General features: G+C 42.7%; 3 long non-coding RNA genes across 4 annotated transcripts; all 3 read right to left on the reverse strand.

Annotated features, from left to right (window-relative positions):
- Positions 1 to 693: 693 nt before the first annotated feature.
- LOC141728470 (uncharacterized) lies at positions 694 to 7000 on the reverse strand. Of its 2 annotated transcripts, none has more exons than XR_012579406.1 (5): positions 5653 to 7000; positions 4007 to 4071; positions 3325 to 3388; positions 2548 to 2623; positions 694 to 2429 (listed from the first exon to the last, which is right to left on the reverse strand). It is a non-coding gene; the product is annotated as an uncharacterized LOC141728470 (long non-coding RNA). The 2 variants fall into 2 exon arrangements; XR_012579408.1 differs by lacking the exon at positions 5653 to 7000 and adding an exon at positions 4596 to 5622.
- Positions 7001 to 12094: 5094 nt separating this feature from the next.
- Positions 12095 to 17390, reverse strand: LOC141728475 (uncharacterized). Its single transcript, XR_012579415.1, has 5 exons — positions 16169 to 17390; positions 14541 to 14605; positions 13859 to 13922; positions 13084 to 13159; positions 12095 to 12965 (listed from the first exon to the last, which is right to left on the reverse strand). It is a non-coding gene; the product is annotated as an uncharacterized LOC141728475 (long non-coding RNA).
- A 525-nt stretch (positions 17391 to 17915) lies between these two features.
- On the reverse strand, positions 17916 to 19108 carry LOC141725245 (uncharacterized). The gene is made up of 2 exons (XR_012577094.1): positions 18556 to 19108; positions 17916 to 18407 (listed from the first exon to the last, which is right to left on the reverse strand). It is a non-coding gene; the product is annotated as an uncharacterized LOC141725245 (long non-coding RNA).
- Between the last annotated feature and the right edge of the window lie 1849 nt (positions 19109 to 20957).

Here is a 20957-nt window from a genome sequence, read left to right on the forward strand (position 1 = left end):
CCGAGTTTTCACGCTCTTTTCCTCTGTTTAGAAACTACACTGGAACTTTTTTCTGGAAAAAAGACATTACCTAAATCCTGTCCCCATGTCCCAGACAGATAGATATTCAGTTATTAGTTGGCTGGGCAGCAGTTTCTTAAATAGAAGGATAAACAAGGTGTGAACATTTTAGCTACAAGCAAATAGGCAAATCTGAACTAGGTACTGCTGGTCGACCACTGAAGTTATTTTGAAGCAATTTTTTAAACAATAAAATACTGATGCCACAAAAATAAAGCAAAAAGCTAACTACTGGCTAAGAAAAAATTAACTTTTGACAGCAACAACATTCCAACCACACAGGCTTTTTTCCCGATGTCATACCTTATAACTACCTCTCTTGGGAATTCTCATCATGTATCCCAAAAGGAATAAATACCTTAGAGCGTCCTAAAGCAAAAAGTAGCACACATGAGCTCCTCACACTCCCGGCAGTGCACTGAGCTCCTCACACTCCAGCGCAGCGTGCACTGAGTCTGCAACAAATTCTGCTCAGTGAGGGTCTGCAAACAAAGGTTCAACTGATGAATTGAACTGATTTTAAAGGGAGGTTTTGTAAGTGCTGAAGCACAACAAAGAACAAGCAGAAACAATTCTTAAATAAATCTGCAAGTTTTATTTAGCATATATGCGAGTGATTTCCAACCTGTGGCTTCTCACTTTGATTGGTCCGTAGGTTCAGGAAGATGACAATGCACACTCTGCCTTCCCTGAGCCCCCACGGCAGCTGAGCGCTGCTCCGTGTGCTCAGATCGTCAGGAGCTGGATTACACGTACCCGGACGGACTGCAACTGCTCTGCTGCAGATTCAGGAGATGACGGCAGAGAGGGGCTGGCCGAGGCGTCGTCCGAATTCCATTTCTGTGTGACGAGAAGCGGTTTGTTCCCAACAGCTGCAACATCCCCGGCTCGCTTCCGCGGTGAGTACCGATGGCACGCAAATGGCAGCCCGAGGAAATCGTGTTCTGGGCTCCAAGTGGCTGGGACAGGGTCTGATGTTTTGTTTTGCATCTGTATGACGATTAGTACGACAGGGCTCTGAGGGATGACATGGCAACACAGAATTAAAAACTCCTCGATAGAATTACATCGACTTCTAGGAAAAGACAAAAGCCTATCACCCTTCTGAAATCTACTTTTAATCCAAAGCACACGGATTGTCACTATACTGCACCTTCCAGCTTTTCAAAGCAGCTTACTTCTGAATACCAGGAAACATTGATTTCTACAGAAACAATGGGCAACCCCCAGGCTAATTTAAGCACTACTCTTTAATAGGGGATCTGCCAGCGTGCCAGTCCAGCTTCAAGTGCGCTTTATTTCAGTCTAACATCCCCACAAAATTCTTCTCACATCTTCCAACCCTGAAATCTTCTTTTTCCCTAAGGCTTCTCATCATTAGCAATTTCCAAGTAACATGGTATTTTTACAACATTCAAAAATGTCATGCTGGACTGTGCTAGACAGTAATCTGCAAATATAAGCTTAGCAAAGATTGAATTGACTTGTCCAGAGAAAAAACCTACAAGTGAACACCCACACCTGCCTACAAAGAGCTGACAAGCCCCTGGCAGCTACCACATCAAAGCACAGTGGATGTTTCTAATAGAGGGTAAGGATAACAATACCACCTTTTGTTCTCTCCAGCTTGTTTTCCCTGCAGTCATATTTTGCTTCTTAGGATTTTTTCAGTCTCTGTATCTTCTTGGACAGCACCGAGCCTGACGACAAGGACACGAGAGTCTTTCCCTGCCGTAGGGAGAGAACCAGGAAAACAGTTAAAAAAAGAACAGGGTAGTTTGAAATTCATACTTCCAGTGAGAAGCAGCGCCTAACAAACAGAACAAAAGCAAACAAAGCACGATACCTCCCTGGGGACAGAAGACTTATAAACCCTCCAGGATTTACGACCAACCCCTTCAGGACAGCAGCCAAGTGTCCCATGAGGTGGTGCTGCACCAAAGAACGATCTGACAGGTTCCAAAGAGTCAAATGCACAATATTTTGCAAAGCCGTAAAATCTTGCAAAATAACAAAAATACGATAGATATAAACTACAGGGCAAGAGTACAAGTGTTCGCTTTAAGAGCTGGAACCATGCAGGTGAGCACCTGATAACTGGATCCTCACCAGAGTTTGAACCCTTCGGTACACAGAAGGGTTTTCCCCAGAAATTTCACAGACTGAGATTTGATAGAAGTACACTTGCCAGATCCTCAGAAGCATCACCCATTCTCCAGGTGTCTGCAGAGAACTGCAAATGGCTCTCACGTAGTTTGAGCTGGTTCTCCAAGGTCTCAGGGTGAATTTCACCAGATGCAACCAAATCGGGCGACTCCCAGTGGGACAGAAGGAACCCAAAGTTTGGGTAAGCAGAGCTGCAGCAAATACTGAGGAAACAAACATAACAGCGTAAAAAAATAATAAACCATCCTTTTTTTTTCTCTTGCTTTTGTTTTTTTCTTATTCAGATCAACATAGCAATTAAAGAGAAGGTGAAAAACTCACCATTACTGAACATTTCATCATCTGTAAGCCGAGCATCCTTAGCACAGAGGACTCCAAAGTTAAAATTCACCGATCCCTGGGAAATAAAACCAAATATTGCATGATAAACAGTCAAACAGCAGACATAAAAATTTGTTTCCTCTAAGGACTTTCAGGTATGTATCTATCTTTGCATACATCCTACACATTAGAACATACACTTTATACCATCACCTCATACATAATATTTTACCTTTAAATTCTGATAGTATAGCATGAATTTTTAACTTAAATTGGTGATCTATTATTATTAAGTTGGTACTGAAAGTTATTTCTGCTGTCACGTTCAAAAAAACATTTTTTTTTTTTTTACTGTAATGAGGAATCGATTTCAAAGTCATCACAAGCCCATCAAAATACAAAGCTGTATTCACTGGGCGGGTCTGTGAGCTAGAAGTAGTTAGGCTTGTACTTCCCTCTTGTTCTTCCAGAACCGATAAATCCTGTCAACAAAACCAGGATCTTTAGCCCACTGCCGTGAAAGATTCTACAAGGATGATGGTTTGATTTGTGTTTACAAGTTTTGATTTGAAATGGCCAGTTCAATGGATAAAGACAGTTTCAGTAGTATTACGTTACTATTATTATTATTATTTCTATTATTATTTTTACTATTACTACTACTATTATTATCACCTGCTACTGGAAGAAACAAACCAGTCGTACCTATACTTAATTACTTTTATTTCCAGAAAATAATAAAGTAAAAGGACCAAACCAAAAAAAGTCACTTCCTACCTTTTATATCAAGGGATGAAAAACTTCTCTTGGGCTCTTCTCCAATTTATCAAGACTCATAGCACTGAAAGGCAAACAAAACAGTGCTTTATAGAAGGGCAAGTGCACATTTCAAGGCTGAACCACCAACCGATTGCAGTGACAGCAGTTACAACATGAATCGTTCCGAGAGCCTCTGTTAAATGCAATGTTCTGTGGAACTGCCATTTCTTTCCCAAAATACTAACTTCCAACACTTCCTAAACGTATTTGGTATTTTGAAACAACAGAAGTTAGTGAGACACTGTGTGGAGGTCAGGTTTAAATTTATTTCCTTCTAAAGCACAGAGCTCTGTTCCATCACCCTTCACTTCGGCTCTGCACTGAATCACGGTGAGCATTTGAGGAGTGCTCAATAACCAATTCTATTTCTCTCTTTTTCTAGTTCTCTCTATTCCTGAATAATTAAAGACAAGTCCAATGAAAAATGACAAGTTCAGCATCAAAGTCACACTTTTTCCCTTTGTCTGGTCAAGAACAGGCTCTAAATCCACTTAGTGCTGCCTGCAACGATTAAGACGTGCAAAACCATTTTTACATGTTTTATAGGTTTATCATAAAAGCCACGGAACGCAAGCTCTGAATTACAGGAAAAGGTACACAGTCAAATATCTAAAGGGATCACTTATTTGTAAATGCATACCTTGACAGAGATCGCACTGAGAACGTTTCTGTGGGACTCTAAGGGAGACATATTTTCTGAGTACCCTGTAAACAAGAAAAGCTAGGATATATTACAGGACATACCCACTTTTTCTATAGGCAAATAGGATTTTTAATAAAAACAACTCAGTTGAAAAAGAAAGAAGAAAACCAAGGTCATTTTACTCAGCTATATTTACTCCCGATTTAGGGAAAAAAAAAAGTCACAGGTGCTGCAAAGAAAAAAAAAGTGAACCATAAACGCCTACAGTACAATTTTAAAACAAGTGCTTGGATAAAAGAATCTCATGGAACGTGAAGTAGAAAAAAAATGAAACCACTATCAGACCTGCCTATTTTCTCACCTTTGTACAAGAAAATCCTAAAAGCACTATAAAGTCACTGCCTAAAACCGGTCATGGGATGTAACCAAGAACAATTTAGGCATTTGCTAATCTAGACAGAAACCTTTTCTGGATGCTAGTGTCAAATCACAAGTTTTGTCTTTCAGAAGCCCGACAATGCTGGAAAGCACTTTCCCTGGGGCTGGGGAGGGCAGGGGCAGAAGGGGATGAGTTTGCAGATCGCACCTGTGCCATCGGAAGGATACAGCCCGCCTGCTCCCTGCGCTGGGCATTCTCCCGGCCATCTCTGGCTTTACCGCTCAGCGCCGCTCCATCCGTTTGCATGGCAGAAAGAGCCTCGAGCACTAGCGCAGGCAGCAGCCCAGTCATTCCGGCGATATCGCAGCGCTCTCTGCTCGCAACGCCCAACACGCGGCGGAGCCGCCTCCGCCCGCAGCACCGGCAACAGCCCGAGGGAGACGGCTGCAGCTCGGGGGCTGCTGCGCCTCCGCCAGCCTGAGGGCAGCCGCCCCACCGGGACCGCGGGAGCGCCCGGCGCCGCTCGCCCGGGGCGGCTCCTGCAGCTCCCGGCCCGCGGCAGCAAAGCACCGCCTCGCCCTCCGCCATCGCTACCGCTCAGTAAGGCCGAAGAACCGGGCCGACGCCCCTTCCGCGCTGCTCAGCTCCGTGCGGGCGGCCAGACGGAGGTTTCGCCCCTCCGGCGTCGCCGCCGCGGCGCCGGGAGCTGCCCGCGCACAGCCCCGCGCGGCCGCCTGGCACGCCAGCCACTCCGGTGCCGCGCCAGCCGTTGCGTCACACGCCTCGCCGGCAGCAGGGCCTGCCGGGAGTTGTAGTCTCGGGCTGACAGCCACTGCTCCGTCCTCCGCCACCGGGAGCTGCAGTCCCTCCCGGGCATCAAACGGGTCCTTCGCCCCTGGGCGGGGAAGGACCTGAGGCAGCAACGCTCCTCCCGAATGCCCTCTCTTTTTCGCTCCAACTCTTTTTTCTTTTTTCACTCTGCTTTTCACCCCTTCCCTTCCCTCTGGTGCTCCTGATTCCTTTCCTTTCCTTCCTTTTCCTTCCCTTTCCTTTTCTTCTGTTTCTGATCTTGGTTTTCCTTTCTAGCTTAAGAATAAAAAAGCAGCAGTAGAAACTTTCAGGCTACCTGGGAGTAAAAAAAACCTGCAAAACGAAAATGATGTAAAGAAAACTATTTATTCCCTGGGAGCCTGAAATTTTCTACTGCTGCACATGACATAGAGCTTTTATTTCTTCTTATAGATAGTTGATATTTTATACTTACTTTATACAGCGCCCCCTGCCGTGTGCCCCGGAGACCTGCAGGGAGAGCGCTGCGGAGTCCTTCGGTTCTGTTTCAAGAAACTCGGCTCAATTCGGCTTGCTTCGGCTCTTGGTCTAAACTCGTTTCAGTTCGGCTCTACGGCCGAACTCGGCACGGTTGGACGAAACTCGGTCACATTCGGCGCATTGTCTAAATGCGGCCAGTGTCGGCTACCCTCGGCTATCGATTCCAGTCGGCTATCCTCGGCTCTTGGTGTAAACTCGGCTGTTTTCAGCTACACTCGGCTCTTCGGCTCAAGTCGGCTCTGTTCGGCCACACTCGGCTCTTCGGCTCAAGTCGCCTCTTCTCGGCAACACTCGGCTCTTCGCCTCTTCCGAACAATTCGGCCCCGCTCGAAATATACCTATTTTTACATTGGAAGTATACATTTCTCTTAGGATTTTTACTTCTCTAACACTTGCAGGATTCAAAATAAAACCCCCGCGTCCACCCATACATGCCAAATACAAACCCCTTTCATTTCAACTGTATTTCATTTTTTTTTTTAATAATATTTTTCAAATTTAGATCCACATTTATATTTAAATTCTATACTGATGTGTGTTCGATTTTGCATTTCTATTTTCCGATTTATTTATAAATTTATATTCTCTGTTACAACTCTTCCTATTACTTCTATTTTTTTTTCGTATTTTTATTCAGATCTTTATATATTTATTATATCTTTCTGTGTGAGGATTTTTACTTCTGTAGCACTTCCATTATTTAAAATAAAACCCCTGCCTCCACCCACGTTAAAGCCAAAAAGAAAACCCTTTCTTCTCAACTGTATTTCAATATTTTTTAAAATTCTGTTTTTCAGGTCCATATTCACATTTACATTTAAAATGTATACTTACGTATGCTGTTATTTGTATTCTCCATTACATCTCTTCCTATTATCTCTATTTACTTATATTTTGTGTTTATATATATATTTATATCTTGATTGTACATCTCAATATTGAGAAATATATACCAATAATATCTACATTCATATCATTTAAAATAAAAACCCTGCCTCTAACCCAGTAAGAATAAAAAAAAACCCAACCCTTTCGTTCAAACAATATTTAAATAGGTTTTATCCTTATGTCTGATTTTTATATTCCTATTTGCATTTATAATGTACATTAATGTATATTGCTTACTTATACATTTATCTTTATCAATCTCAATTTGTAAATAAATTTATATTCTACATTACATCTGATGCGAGCAGTTATATATTTTTATACATTGATTACATATTTCTGTGTCAAGATTTTTACTTCTGTAACACTTATTTAAAATAAAACCCCTGCCTCTACTTAAATAAAAGCCAAAAAATTCCCTTTCTTTTAAACTATACTTACCTATTTTTATATTTATATTCCCATTTATAATTTATATTGCCGTATCATGTTATTTATATTCTATACTACAACTCTTCATATTACTTACCTATATTTATAGTTCAATTTGTAGTCATAGTTTAGCAATCTCCCTTTATATATTTATTATCTATTTCTATCTTAAGATTCACATTTCTATAACACTTCTATTATTTAAAATAAAACTCCTGCCTCTAACCAAATCAAAACCAAGGACACTTCTTTATTTCAACCACATTTAAAATTTAACAAGTAACTTTATCTTTCAAAATTATAATCATATTTAGATTGATAATTTTTATTCATTATATTCATAGATATTATATATATCTTAGGGAGAATGCCCTCTAATATAATCATAGATAGAAAATTTCTGTATTGTACATTTCTTTTACTTAGATTTATTTAATATCAATATTTATAGATATTTGTATTTCCCTATATATTTGTATCTGAATTTTTATTTTATTTCTATTTATATGATTTATTAATAAAAACAGGTCTACAACCTAATAAAACCCCCAATTTAACTATATTTAAGTATTTTTATATTTACAATCTATATTTATATATCTTTGTGCATATATATAATAGACTATCATTTATCCATATGATATCTTACAATTCTATACCATGAATTATAGTTTTATATATGTATCTGTTCTCTATATTAATGTTTACCACTCTAATGTAATATTTCTTTTTAAATGTATATTTATTTCTATTTTCATCTCTATATTAAACCATATAAATAAGCCACAACAATACCGTACCTTTGTCAGCACCGGCACGCAGCACACGCTCATCCCATCGCAGCACATCAAAACAAAACCTATTTTTATTACTAACGGAACAAACATCCCACAACATTGAACCCTCATAAACACTCAAATAAACCTAACCCAAAATAAATTTTAAATCCCACTTCAACTAGCCCAAAACCTGCGCACATGCTCATCATAAACGTCCTCCTAAACCAGTATCTCAAAAACCCCAAAAACCTCCAATACACCTTGAAAATGACACAACTGCTAAGAAAAACAAACACCCACTAAAAATTAAATCAAACCAACTCACTAGACTCAAAACTGTACAACTGACCCTAAACAGTACTAAAAGAAGCCCCCAAAGCTCTACCTTTATGCTAATGCACAAATAAAAACCAATAATCTATAAAACTTAATTTAAAATTAAAAGAAAACTAATTCAAAGCATAAAAATAAAAAATCTAAACTGTTAAAATACTAAAAAATATCACTACCCAAATTAAAAAACATATTGCCTATAAAAACCCACCACGTGAATACCCCTGGCACCAAAAATAAAACTAAAAAAACCTATCGAACCAGAAAGAAAACGGAACTTAGGAAAACCAAAACCATAACGTTCAAGTACTCACACCACATCCCTTACCGGACAGCAACTATAAACAACATCAAACCATACAATCAATTCTAAAAACCACCTTAAAACCACTACATTGAAAAACCTGTCAAAAATTAAACACTGCATTTAACAAAAGCTATCGAATAAATTCACACCCACAAACTCTGGCAGCCCAGCTGGCCCAACCAAAGCTGTATGTTTATGCATACAGTAAACAAAACCAAAACCCCAGTAATACCTATCAGAAGTCTATGAAAGAAACCTATTGAAATCAATCCTGCCTCAAATACAAACCAACCCATCCAGAAAGTTAGTTCACTCAAAAAACAACTTACACTGAGTTAATCATACCAAGAAATTAAACAACACACCATATACCACCAATGAATATAATAGTCAAGTAAAGAAAAACTACATCTTTTTTTCTTTTTGTTTTCTAAACTAACTTCTTTTATTAGCTAGAACAAAAGATTTTGCCAGGACTGTAACAACAACTTCTTCTCCTCCTTCTCCTTCTGAAATGTCCCTTTCCCAAATTCCTTACAACTTCTGAGTTTACATCCAAGCAAAAGCGAAATTCGTGCACTTGTGCGTTCGATGCTCCTGTCAGATTCTCTGTTTCCCTCCACATCTTCTTACACTTTCAGTCTTCACCCTGTCCTGCCGTGATGAGTTTGACGGAAGAATTGGTAAACGTTAAGAGAGGCTTTCCCTGCCTCCCTCCCCAGCGCTGGTTTACTTAGTGCATTTCATTCAATCCCAAGCCGGCAATGATACACGCTCACCTCAAGGCTCATGTTATGAACAAAAATTCAGTTAATATTTTTTTTGTGAGACGGAGTTGCAGGGACGCCATCAGGTCGGTCTCTGCCAGGATACTTAGTGCTTTGTTATTGTAATACCGGGTCGTTGAGGCTTATCTCTTCTTTTGTATTAGTAAAAAGCCTGGCTGGGTGCGGTGGACCCTTCCCCCGAGGCTGTGCTCTCTTACAACATAGGGAAGACACCTGAGAGGGTGGGGGGGGTTATGCAAAGTGACTCCAAAGTCCAGAATGCTTTGTGGGACCCCGACTCGAAATGCAACGAGAAAACCCCAAAAACAACGAGCCAATTAGGAATTGAGAGACTAAGGTGATGTCTGGATGTGAGGAGCCAAGTGCTGAGCCTGCAGAGATGCGGAGCCCCTCTCGCCCTGACCTTGGGAGTCGTCCCCAGCGCTGAGACTGAGGGGACCGCACTGACAACGCAACATCTAAAAGGGACGTCAAGCCCTAAAAAGCTCCCACGAGGACTGGATCCCCGGCTCTGCCCCTAGTGGGGCTCATTAGGCGGTGACCGCACTCGCGCTAATTAGCGCGCACGAGAGCAGCGGGCTCGGTTCGCCTGAGCTCGGCTCCGTTCAGGCAGCCTCGCAAGCCTGGCCTCGGTTCGCTCGAGGCCGTCAGGTTCGGCCGGTCTCGCCTTGCTTCGGCTGAGCTCGTTCCATTCGGCCGAAGGAGGCGTCGTTCGATCGTGTTTTTACAAATATCTTTCTCTATAGATTGTATATTTCTATATTTAGATTTATACTTCTATAATACTTCTATTATTCCAAATAAAAACCCCGTCTCTAACCAAATAAATACAAAAAACAACCTTCTTTTAAACGAGATTGAAATATTTTTATACTTAGTATAATTATATTCCCATTCATATTTATAGTTTCTTTTGATGCAGTGTACTAATTATATATAATATATGTAAAGTTCTAGAAATGTATTTAAATTATTATTTATATTATGTGTCATATCTACTGCTACAACTAACTTTATATATATATCTGTATTTATTTATGATATATTCCTGTACTTAGATTTCTACATTTATATTGTTAGTATTTATAATTTTTATAATCAAAACCCTGCCTATTGACAAATAAAAACAACCTGCTTTATTTAGCTATTTAAAAAAATATTTTCATGATTATAATTTTCATGTTTATATTTATAATTTATTCTAGATTACATGAGAACACACCTGCTCCTGCACCCCAGTGGGGCTTCCTCTCCTGGGGACCTTGGGGTGCCCCAATGGCATCAGAGCCCCGAGTCTTCACCCCCCTCTCCTCTATTTAGAAACTACACAGGAACTTTTTTCTGGAAACAAAGACATTACCTAAATCCTCTCCCCGTGTCCCAGACAGATAGATGTTCAGTTATTAGTTGGCTGGGCAGCAGTTTCTTAAATAGAATGATAAACAAGATGTGAACTTTTTAGCTACAAGCAAATAGGCAAATCTGAACAAGGTACCGATGGCCAGCCACCGAAGTTATTTTGAAGCAATTTTTTAAACAATAAAATACTGCTACCACAAAAATAAAGCAAAAAGCTAACTACTGGCTAAGAAAAAATTAACTTTTGACAACAACAACATTCCAACCACACAGGCTTTTTTCCCGATGTCATACCTTATAACTACCTCTCTTGGGAATTCTCATCATGTATCCCAAAAGGAATAAATACCTTAGAGCGTCCTAAAGCAAAAAGTAGCACACATGAGCTCCTCACACTCCCGGCAGTGCACTGAGCTCCTCACACTCCAGCGCAGCGTGCACTGAGTCTGCAACAAATTCTGCTCAGTGAGGGTCTGCAAACAAAGGTTCAACTGATGAATTGAACTGATTTTATAGGGATGTTTTCTAAGCACAGAAGCACAAAAAAGAACAAGCAGTAATAATTCTTAAATAAATCTGCAAGTTTTATTTAGCATATATGCGAGTGATTTCCACCCTGTGGCTTCTCACTTTGATTGGTCTGTAGGTTCAGGAAGATGACAATGCACACTCTGCCTTCCCTGAGCCCCCACGTCAGCTGAGCGCTGCTCCGTGTGCTCAGATCGTCAGGAGCTGGATTACACGTACCCGGACGGACTGCAACTGCTCTGCTGCAGATTCAGGAGATGACGGCAGAGAGGGGCTGGCCGAGGCGTCGTCCGAATTCCATTTCTGTGTGACGAGAAGCGGTTTGTTCCCAACAGCTGCAACATCCCCGGCTCGCTTCCGTGGTGAGTACCGATGGCACACAAATGGCAGCCCGAGGAAATCGTGTTCTGGGCTCCAAGTGGCTGGGACAGGGTCTGATTTTTTGTTTTGTATCTGTATGACGATTAGTACGACAGGGCTCTGAGGGATGACATGGCAACACAGAATTAAAAACTCCTCGATAGGATTACATTGACTTCTAGGAAAAGACAAAAGCCTATCACCCTTCTGAAATCTACTTTTAATCCAAAGCACGGGGATTGTCACTATACTGCACCTTCCAGCTTTTCAAAGCAGCTTACTTCTGAAGACCAGGAAACATTGATTTCTACAGAAACAATGGGCAACCCCCAGGTTAATTTAAGCACTACTCTTTAATAGGGGATCTGCCAGCATGCCAGTCCAGCTTCAAGTGCACTTTATTTCAGTCTAACATCCCCACAAAATTCTTCTCACATCTTCCAACCCTGAAATCTTCTTTTTTCCCTAAGGCTTCTCATCATTAGCAATTTCCAAGTAACATGGTATTTTTACAACATTCAAAAATGTCATGCTGGACTGTGCTAGAGAGTAATCTGCAAATATAAGCTTAGCAAAGATTGAATTGACTTGTCCAGAGAAAAAACCTACAAGTGAACACCCACACCTGCCTACAAAGAGCTAACAAGCCCCTGGCAGCTACCAGCATCAAAGCACAGTGGATGTTTCTAATAGAGGGTAAGGATAACAATACCACCTTTTGTTCTCTCCAGCTTGTTTTCCCTGCAGTCATATTTTGCTTCTTATGATTTTTTTAGTCTCTGTATCTTTTTGGACAGCACCGAGCCTGACGACAAGGACACGAGAGTCTTTCCCTGCCGTAGGGAGAGAACCAGGAAAACAGTTAAAAAAAGAACAGGGTAGTTTGAAATTCATACTTCCAGTGAGAAGCAGCGCCTAACAAACAGAACAAAAGCAAACAAAGCACGATAGCTCCCTGGGGACAGAAGACTTATAAACCCTCCAGGATTTACGACCAACCCCTTCAGGACAGCAGCCAAGTGTCCCATGAGGTGGTGCTGCACCAAAGAATGATCTGACAGGTTCCAAAGAGTCAAATGCACAATATTTTGCAAAGCCGTGAAATCTTGCAAAATAACAAAAATACAGTTGATATAAACTACAGGGCAAGAGTACAAGTGTTCGCTTTAAGAGCTGGAACCATCCAGGTGAGCACCTGATAACTGGATCCTCACCAGAGTTTGAACCCTTCGGTACACAGAAGGGTTTTCCCCAGAAATTTCACAGACTGAGTTTTGATAGAAGCACATTTGCCAGATCCTCAGAAGCATCACCCATTCTCCAGGTGTCTGGAGAGAACTGCAAATGGCTCTCACGTAGTTTGAGCTGGTTCTCCAAGGTCTCAGGGTGAGTTTCACCAGATGCAACCAAATCGGGCGACTCCCAGTGGGACAGAAGGAACCCAAAGTTTGGGTAAGCAGAGCTGCAGCAAATACTGAGGAAACAAACATAACAGCGTAAAAAAATAATAAACCATCCTTTTTTTTTCTCTTGCTTTTGTTTTTTTCTTATTCAGATCAGCATAGCAACTAAAGAGAAGGTGAAAAACTCACCATTACTGAACATTTCATCATCTGTAAGCCGAGCATCCTTAGCACAGAGGACTCCAAAGTTAAAATTCACCGATCCCTGGGAAATAAAACCAAATATTGTATGATAAACAGTCAAACAGCAGACATAAAAATTTGTTTCCTCTAAGGACTTTCAGGTATGTATGTATCTCTGCATACATCCTACACATTAGAACGTACACTTTATACCATCACCTAATACATAATATTTTACCTTTAAATTTTGATAGTATAGCATGAATTTTTAACTTAAATTGGTGATCTATTATTATTAAGTTGGTACTGAAAGTTATTTCTGCTGTCACATTCAAAAAAACATTATATTTTTTTTTACTGTAATGAGCAATTGATTTCAAAGTCATCACAAGCCCATCAAAATACAAAGCTGTATTCACTGGGCGGGTCTGTGAGCTAGAAGTAGTTAGGCTTGTACTTCCCTCTTGTTCTTCCAGAACCGATAAATCCTGTCAACAAAACCAGGATCTTTAGCCCACTGCTGTGAAAGATTCTACAAGGATGATGGTTTGATTTGTGTTTACAAGTTTTGATTTGAAATGGCCAATTCAATGGATAAAGACAGTTTAAGTAGTATTACGTTACTACTATTATTATTTCTATTATTATTTTTACTATTACTACTACTATTATTATCACCTGCTACTGGAAGAAACAAACCAGTCGTACCTATACTTAATTACTTTTATTTCCAGAAAATAATAAAGAAAGAGAACCAAACCAAAAAAAAGTCACTTCCTACCTTTTATATCAAGGGATGAAAAACTTCTCTTGGGCTCTTCTCCAATTTATCAAGACTCATAGCACTGAAAGGCAAACAAAACAGTGCTTTATAGAAGGGCAAGTGCACATTTCAAGGCTGAACCACCAACCGATTGCAGTGACAGCAGTTACAACATGAATCGTTCCGAGAGCCTCTGTTAAATGCAATGTTCTGTGGAACTGCCATTTCTTTCCCAAAATACTAACTTCCAACACTTCCTAAACGTATTTTGTATTTTAAAACAACAGAAGTTAGTGAGACACTGTGTGGAGGTCAGGTTTAAATTTATTTCCTTCTAAAGCACAGAGCTCTGTTCCATCACCCTTCACTTCGGCTCTGCACTGAATCACGGTGAGCATTTGAGGAGTGCTCAATAACCAATTCTATTTCTCTCTTTTTCTAGTTCTCTCTATTCCTAAATAACTAAAGACAAGTCCAATGAAAAATGACAAGTTCAGCATCAAAGTCACACTTTTTCCCTTTGTCTGGTCAAGAACAGGCTCTAAATCCACTTAGTGCTGCCTGCAACGATTAAGACGTGCAAAACCATTTTTACATGTTTTATAGGTTTATCATAAAAGCCACGGAACGCAAGCTCTGAATTACAGGAAAAGGTACACAGTCAAATATCTAAATGGATCACTTATTTGTAAATGCATACCTTGACAGAGATCGCACTGAGAACGTTTCTGTGGGACTCTAAGGGAGACATATTTTCTGAGTACCCTGTAAACAAGAAAAGCTAGGATATATTACAGGACATACCCACTTTTTCTACATATTCAATAGGATTTTTAATAAAAACAACTCAGTTGAAAAAGAAAGAAGAAAACCAAGGTCATTTTACTCAGCTATATTTACTCCCGATTTAGAGAAAAAAAAAAAAGTCACGGGTGCTGCAAAGAAAAAAAAAGTGAACCATAAACGCCTACAGTACAATTTTAAAACAAGTGCTTGGATAAAAGAATCTCATGGAACGTGAAGTAGAAAAAAAGTGAAACCACTATCAGACCTGCCTATTTTCTCACCTTGGTACAAGAAAATCCTAAAAGCAGTATGCCTAAAACCGGTCATGGGATGTAACCAAGAACAATTTAGGCATTTGCTAATCTAGACAGAAACCTTTTCTGGATGCTAGTGTCAAATCACAAGTTTTGTCTTTCAGAAGCCCGACAATGCTGGAAAGCACTTTCCCTGGGGCTCGGGAGGGCAGGGGCAGAAGGGGATGAGTTTGCAGATCGCACCTGTGCCATCGGAAGGATACAGCCCGCCTGCTCCCTGCGCTGGGCATTCTCCCGGCCATCTCTGGCTTTACCGCTCAGCGCCGCTCCATCCGTTTGCATGGCAGAAAGAGCCTCGAGCACTAGCGCAGGCAGCAGCCCAGTCATTCCGGCGATATCGCAGCGCCCTCTGCTCGCAACGCCCAACACGCGGCGGAGCCGCCTCCGCCCGCAGCACCGGCAACAGCCCGAGGGAGACGGCTGCGGCTCGGGGGCTGCTGCGCCTCCGCCAGCCTGAGGGCAGCCGCCCCACCGGGACCGCGGGAGCGCCCGGCGCCGCTCGCCCGGGGCGGCTCCTGCAGCTCCCGGCCCGCGGCAGCAAAGCACCGCCTCGCCCTCCGCCATCGCTACCGCTGAGTAAGGCCGAAGAACCGGGCCGACGCTCCTTCCGCGCTGCTCAGCTCCGTGCGGGCGGCCAGACGGAGACTTCGCCCCTCCAGCGTCGCCGCCGCGGCGCCGGGAGCTGCCCGCGCACAGCCCCGCGCGGCCGCCTGGCACGCCAGCCACTCATGCGCCGCGTCAGCCGTTGCGTCACACGCCTCGCCGGTAGCAGGGCATGCCGGGAGTTGTAGTCTCGGGCTGACAGCCACTGCTCCGTCCTCCGCCACCGGGAGCTGCAGTCCCTCCCGGGCATCAAACGGGTCCTTCGCCCCTGGGCGGGGAAGGACCTGAGGCAGCAACGCTCCTCCCGAACGCCCTCTCTTTTTCGCTCCAACCTTTTTTCCTTTTTCACTCTGCTTTTCACCCCTTCCCTTCCCTCTTGTGGTCCTGATTCCTTTCCTTTCCTTCCCTTCCCTTTTTTCTATTTCTGATCTTGGTTTTCCTTTCTAGCTTTAGAGTAAAAAAGCAGCAGTAGAAACTTTCAGGCTACCTGGGAGTAAAAAAAACCTCCAAAACGAAAATGATTTAAAGAAAACTATTTATTCCCTGGGAGCCTGAAATTTTCTACTGCTGCACGTGACATAGAGCTTTTATTCCTTCTTATAGAGAGTTGATATTTTATACTTACTTTATACAGCGCCCCCTGCCGTGTGTGTCGGCGAACTGCAGCCCCAGCGCTCCCTGCCGTCTGTCCCGGCGCACTGCAGGCACAGCGCCCCCTGCCGTGTTCCCCGGAGACCTGCAGGGAGAGCGCTGCGGCGTCCTTCGGTTCTGTTTAAAGAAACTCGGCTCAATTCGGCTTGGTTAGGCTCTTGGTCTAAACTTGTTTCAGTTCGGCTCTTCGGCCCAACTCGGCACGGTGCGGCTAAACTCGGTCATATTCAGCACATTCTCTAAATGCGGCCAGTGTCGGCTCCACTCGGCTATCGATTCCAGTCGGCTATCATCGGCTCTTGGTGTAAACTCGGCTGTTTTCGGCTACACTCGCTCTTCGGGTAAACACGGCTGTTTTCGGCTACCATCGGTTCTTCGGGCAAACTCGGCTGTTTTCGGCTACACTCGGCTCTTCGGTAAACTCGGCTGTTTTCGGCCACACTCGGCTCTACGGGTAAACTCGGCTGTTTTCGGCTACACTCGGCTCTTCGGCTCACGTCGGCTGTTGTCGGCAACACTCGTCTCTTCGGTTCAAGTCGGGATTTTTCGGCCATCCTCGGCTCGCTGAGGGCGGGAGAGCGGGCATGAGAGGACCCCGGCGCACAGAGGGAAGGTTTACCCAGATGCCTGTCACAAACCCTCAAAAATACGCCCACTCGCGGCGTCGCTGAGCCCACAGCATCTATCGGATACGCTTCAAACGCCACAGAAAAATGCGTCGGGGCCGCCATGACGTCGGTATTCCATGCAGGCAGTTCACTTACACCCACCGGGGTCTTCCACTTCCCCGCCATCTCGAGAAGGTCAACGAAAAGTCCGAGACACCCGCGACACGCCACTCCCAGCATGGCGGCCTCTCGCCTGCCTGCCGGCGCACGGCTGCAGTACCGCGCTCTGCCCACAAGGCGGCAGCACTGCCGCCCGCCCCAGACGGGGGCGCAGCGCGCCTCGGGGCTGCGGGCAGCGACGGCGGCAAAAAAGAACAGGGGCGACCCCAGACAAAAACTGCTCTGACATAAATGCCAAAAACCTGCCTCTTATCCGACCAGAACCAAACAAACCGCCTTGGTTTAAAATCCTATTAAAATCAATTTGATAGTCCTATTTTTCGTATTTATATTCACATGCATATTTATAGTGGACATTGATGTAGCATGTAATTTATAAAATATATTCTGTGTATTCCTACTGTTTCTATTTATCTATATTTTGTGGTTTAAAAAATATCTTTCTATATTTATTGTATATTTCTATGTTAAAAGCATGATAGAAATGTAATTTTAATTATTTAAAATAAAAATCCCATACTAACTAAACAGATACAAAAAAACTCTATTCTTTTAAACTATATTGAAATATTTTTATATTTATAGCTTGCATGACTATATTCACATTTATATTTATAGTTTATATTTAAGCATTATATTAATCATGATATATAATATGTGTCCTATTCAAATAATAGAAATAAATTATTTTTTAAATTATGTACCATATCTACTGCTACAACTTATTTTATCTTAAATTTTTAATTTTATATTAGCCTTTAGCTATTTATGATCTGTTTCTATACTTAGATTTCTACCTTTATATTATTTGTATTTATCATTTTTGTACTAAAACCCCTGCTTTTGCCAAATAAAAAACAAAACCCCCCTTTATGTTAAACTGCTTTAAAAAACTTATATCAATATGGTGTAATATATAACAAATGACAGATATGATAAACATAAAATTGATATAAATTTATTTATATCTATTTCCTATAATACACTATAATCAGATATATACAGTATTACTGGTATTATGGATCTTATATGCAGATATTGATTTATGTTATTTTGCATTTTAAATAATTTAAAAATTCTCTCTATATTTGAAAGACATTTATATATTTATACTTTGGTTGCGATTTTTTCCGGGTGTTTTCCGGGTCTTTTCTTGCCCTCCTTGGAATTGTTTTTCTGGGTTTTCTCTGGGGTTTTTCTTGCCCATCTTGGGGGTTTTTTCTGGGTTTCTTCATGCCCATCTTCGGGGTTTTTTTCTGGGTTTTTTCTTGCCCATCTTGTTGGGGTTTTTTTCTGGGTTTTTTCTTGCCCATCATCGTCTGTTTTACTGGGTTTTAAGCCAACATGGGTACATTCCATGTCAGTACATACAATATAACCCGGCTGAGGATTTTTTATTCTGACTTTAAAAATGAGTTGCAAAACCTGAAAAGCAAAAGTCATATACACAAGGTTAAATCCAGTCAGCATGTGCCCACACATGCAGAGACGAGCAGACACAGACAGACACAGCCACGTGCTCTCACACACACTGACACACTCTTGCCACTTACACGCTCACTGCGGCCCTTACCTGAGACGCTCAAGAACGTGCTGTGACACATCTTCTGGCTGCTGCTCCTTGAAGTAAATGGCAGATCCTGGGGAAATCAGCAGCCTCGGGGACCTGTGAGACAACAGGAAGGGTCAACGAGTGGCTATCTGACAGCTAGGACTTGTCCCCACTCTGGACCCATAAACTTTCTACCCAAAATCCCACAAAAGACAGATGAAGAGTAAAATTTCTATAACTGTTCTACCTAACTGTGACTGTGTGCCAGGGCAGGGCAGCTCTGATCGTAAGTGGTACAATATAAGTACACACAATATAGGCTGAGGTAAACAGTGCAAGTGTAAACAGAGCGTAAGTACACACAATATAAGGTGACGCACTTACATACAGTATAAACCAACACAGGTACACACAATATAAACCAATATAGGTACATCCAATGTAAGTACATATAGTATAAACCAACATAAGTACATACAGTATAAGTACATACAGTATAAGCCAGCATAGGTACACACAATAGAGGTACATACAACATTAGCCAACATAGGCAGATACAATACCAGCCAGGACTTGAGATAACTCTCTGGAAGACGAATTCTTGAGCCCTATACCCTTTGAGAAGATGGAACCTAAGGAACTGCTGCAGTCACCTGAGGAGGTGCATCTGAAAAAAAGTCAGGACAAAAGTCAAAGGGCTGCAGAATAACTTAAGTGCTCGGCTAAATTGGGCTGTAATCGGCTAAACTCGGCTATTGTCGGCTGCATTCGGCTGGATGCGCCTCTTCGGCGCGGCTCGGCTTTATTCGGCCGAACTCGGAGCCTCTCTGTGCGCTCGGCGCGGCTCGGCTCGCTTCGGCCGAACTCGGAGCCGCTCTGTGCGCTCGGCGCGGCTCGGCTTCATTCGGCTGAACTCGGAGCCGCTCTGTGCGCTCGGCGCGGCTCGGCTCGGCTCGCTTCGGCCGAACTCGGAGCCGCTCTGTGCGCTCGGCAAGGCTCGGCTTCATTCAGCCGAACTCGGAGCCGCTCTGTGCGCTCGGCAAGGCTCGGCTCGCTTCGGCCGAACTCGGAGCCGCTCTGTGCGCTCGGCAAGGCTCGGCTCGCTTCGGCCGAACTCGGAGCTGCTCTGTGCGCTCAGCGCGGCCCGCTTCGGCCGAACTCGGAGCCGCTCTGTACATTCAGCGCGGCTCGGCTTCATTCAGCCGAACTCGGAGCCGCTCTGTGCGCTCGGCGCGCCTCGGCTCGCTTCGGCCGAACTCGGAGTCGCTCTGTGTGCTCGGCTCGCTTCGGCCGAACTCGGAGCCGCTCTCCATGCGTTCGGCGCGCCTCGGCTCGGCTCGGCTCCCTGAGGGCGGGCAAGCGGCGCCGCCTCACGTTAAACGCGCCCGGCTCGGGGCTCTCCTGCTGCCGCGTCCCGCGGGCGGCCCGCCCATCGCACGGACACGACCGGGAGCGCGGGGCGGCACAGGGGCTCTTTAGGCGGTGACCGCACTCGCGCTAATTAGCGCGCACGAGAGCAGCGGGCTCGGTTCGCCTGAGCTCGGCTCCGTTCAGGCAGCCTCGCAAGCCTGGCCTCGGTTCGCTCGAGGCCGTCAGGTTCGGCCGGTCTCGCCTTGCTTCGGCTGAGCTCGTTCCATTCGGCCGAAGGAGGCGTCGTTCGATCGTGTTTTTACAAATATCTTTCTCTATAGATTGTATATTTTTATATTTAGATTTATACTTCTATAATACTTCTATTATTCAAAATAAAAACCTCGTCGCTAACCAAATAAATACAAAAATCCACCTTCTTTTAAACGAGATTGAAATATTTTTATACTTTCTATAATAATATTCACATTCATATTTATAGTTTCTTTTGATGCATTATATTAATAATTAGATCTAATATATTTAAAATTCTAGAAATGTATTTAAATTATTATTATTCGTATTATGTATCATATCTACTGCTACAACTAATATTTTCTTCTGTTTTTAAACTTTATATGTATTTATGACATATATCTATACTTAGATTTCTACCTTTATATGATTTGTACTTATAATTTGGATAATCAAAACACTGCCTATTGACAAATAAACCCCCGCTTTATTTAACTATTTAAAAAATATTTTACATTTATAATTTTCCTATTTATATTTATAATTTATTCTATATTACATGAGAACACACCTGCTCCTGCACCCCAGTGGGGCTCCCTCTCCTGGGGACCTTGGGGTGCCCCAATGGCATCAGAGCCCCGAGTTTTCACGCTCTTTTCCTCTGTTTAGAAACTACACTGGAACTTTTTTCTGGAAAAAAGACATTACCTAAATCCTGTCCCCATGTCCCAGACAGATAGATATTCAGTTATTAGTTGGCTGGGCAGCAGTTTCTTAAATAGAAGGATAAACAAGGTGTGAACATTTTAGCTACAAGC

The sequence above is a fragment of the Zonotrichia albicollis genome, chromosome 1, assembly GCF_047830755.1.
Source record: "Zonotrichia albicollis isolate bZonAlb1 chromosome 1, bZonAlb1.hap1, whole genome shotgun sequence".
NCBI lineage: Eukaryota > Metazoa > Chordata > Aves > Passeriformes > Passerellidae > Zonotrichia > Zonotrichia albicollis.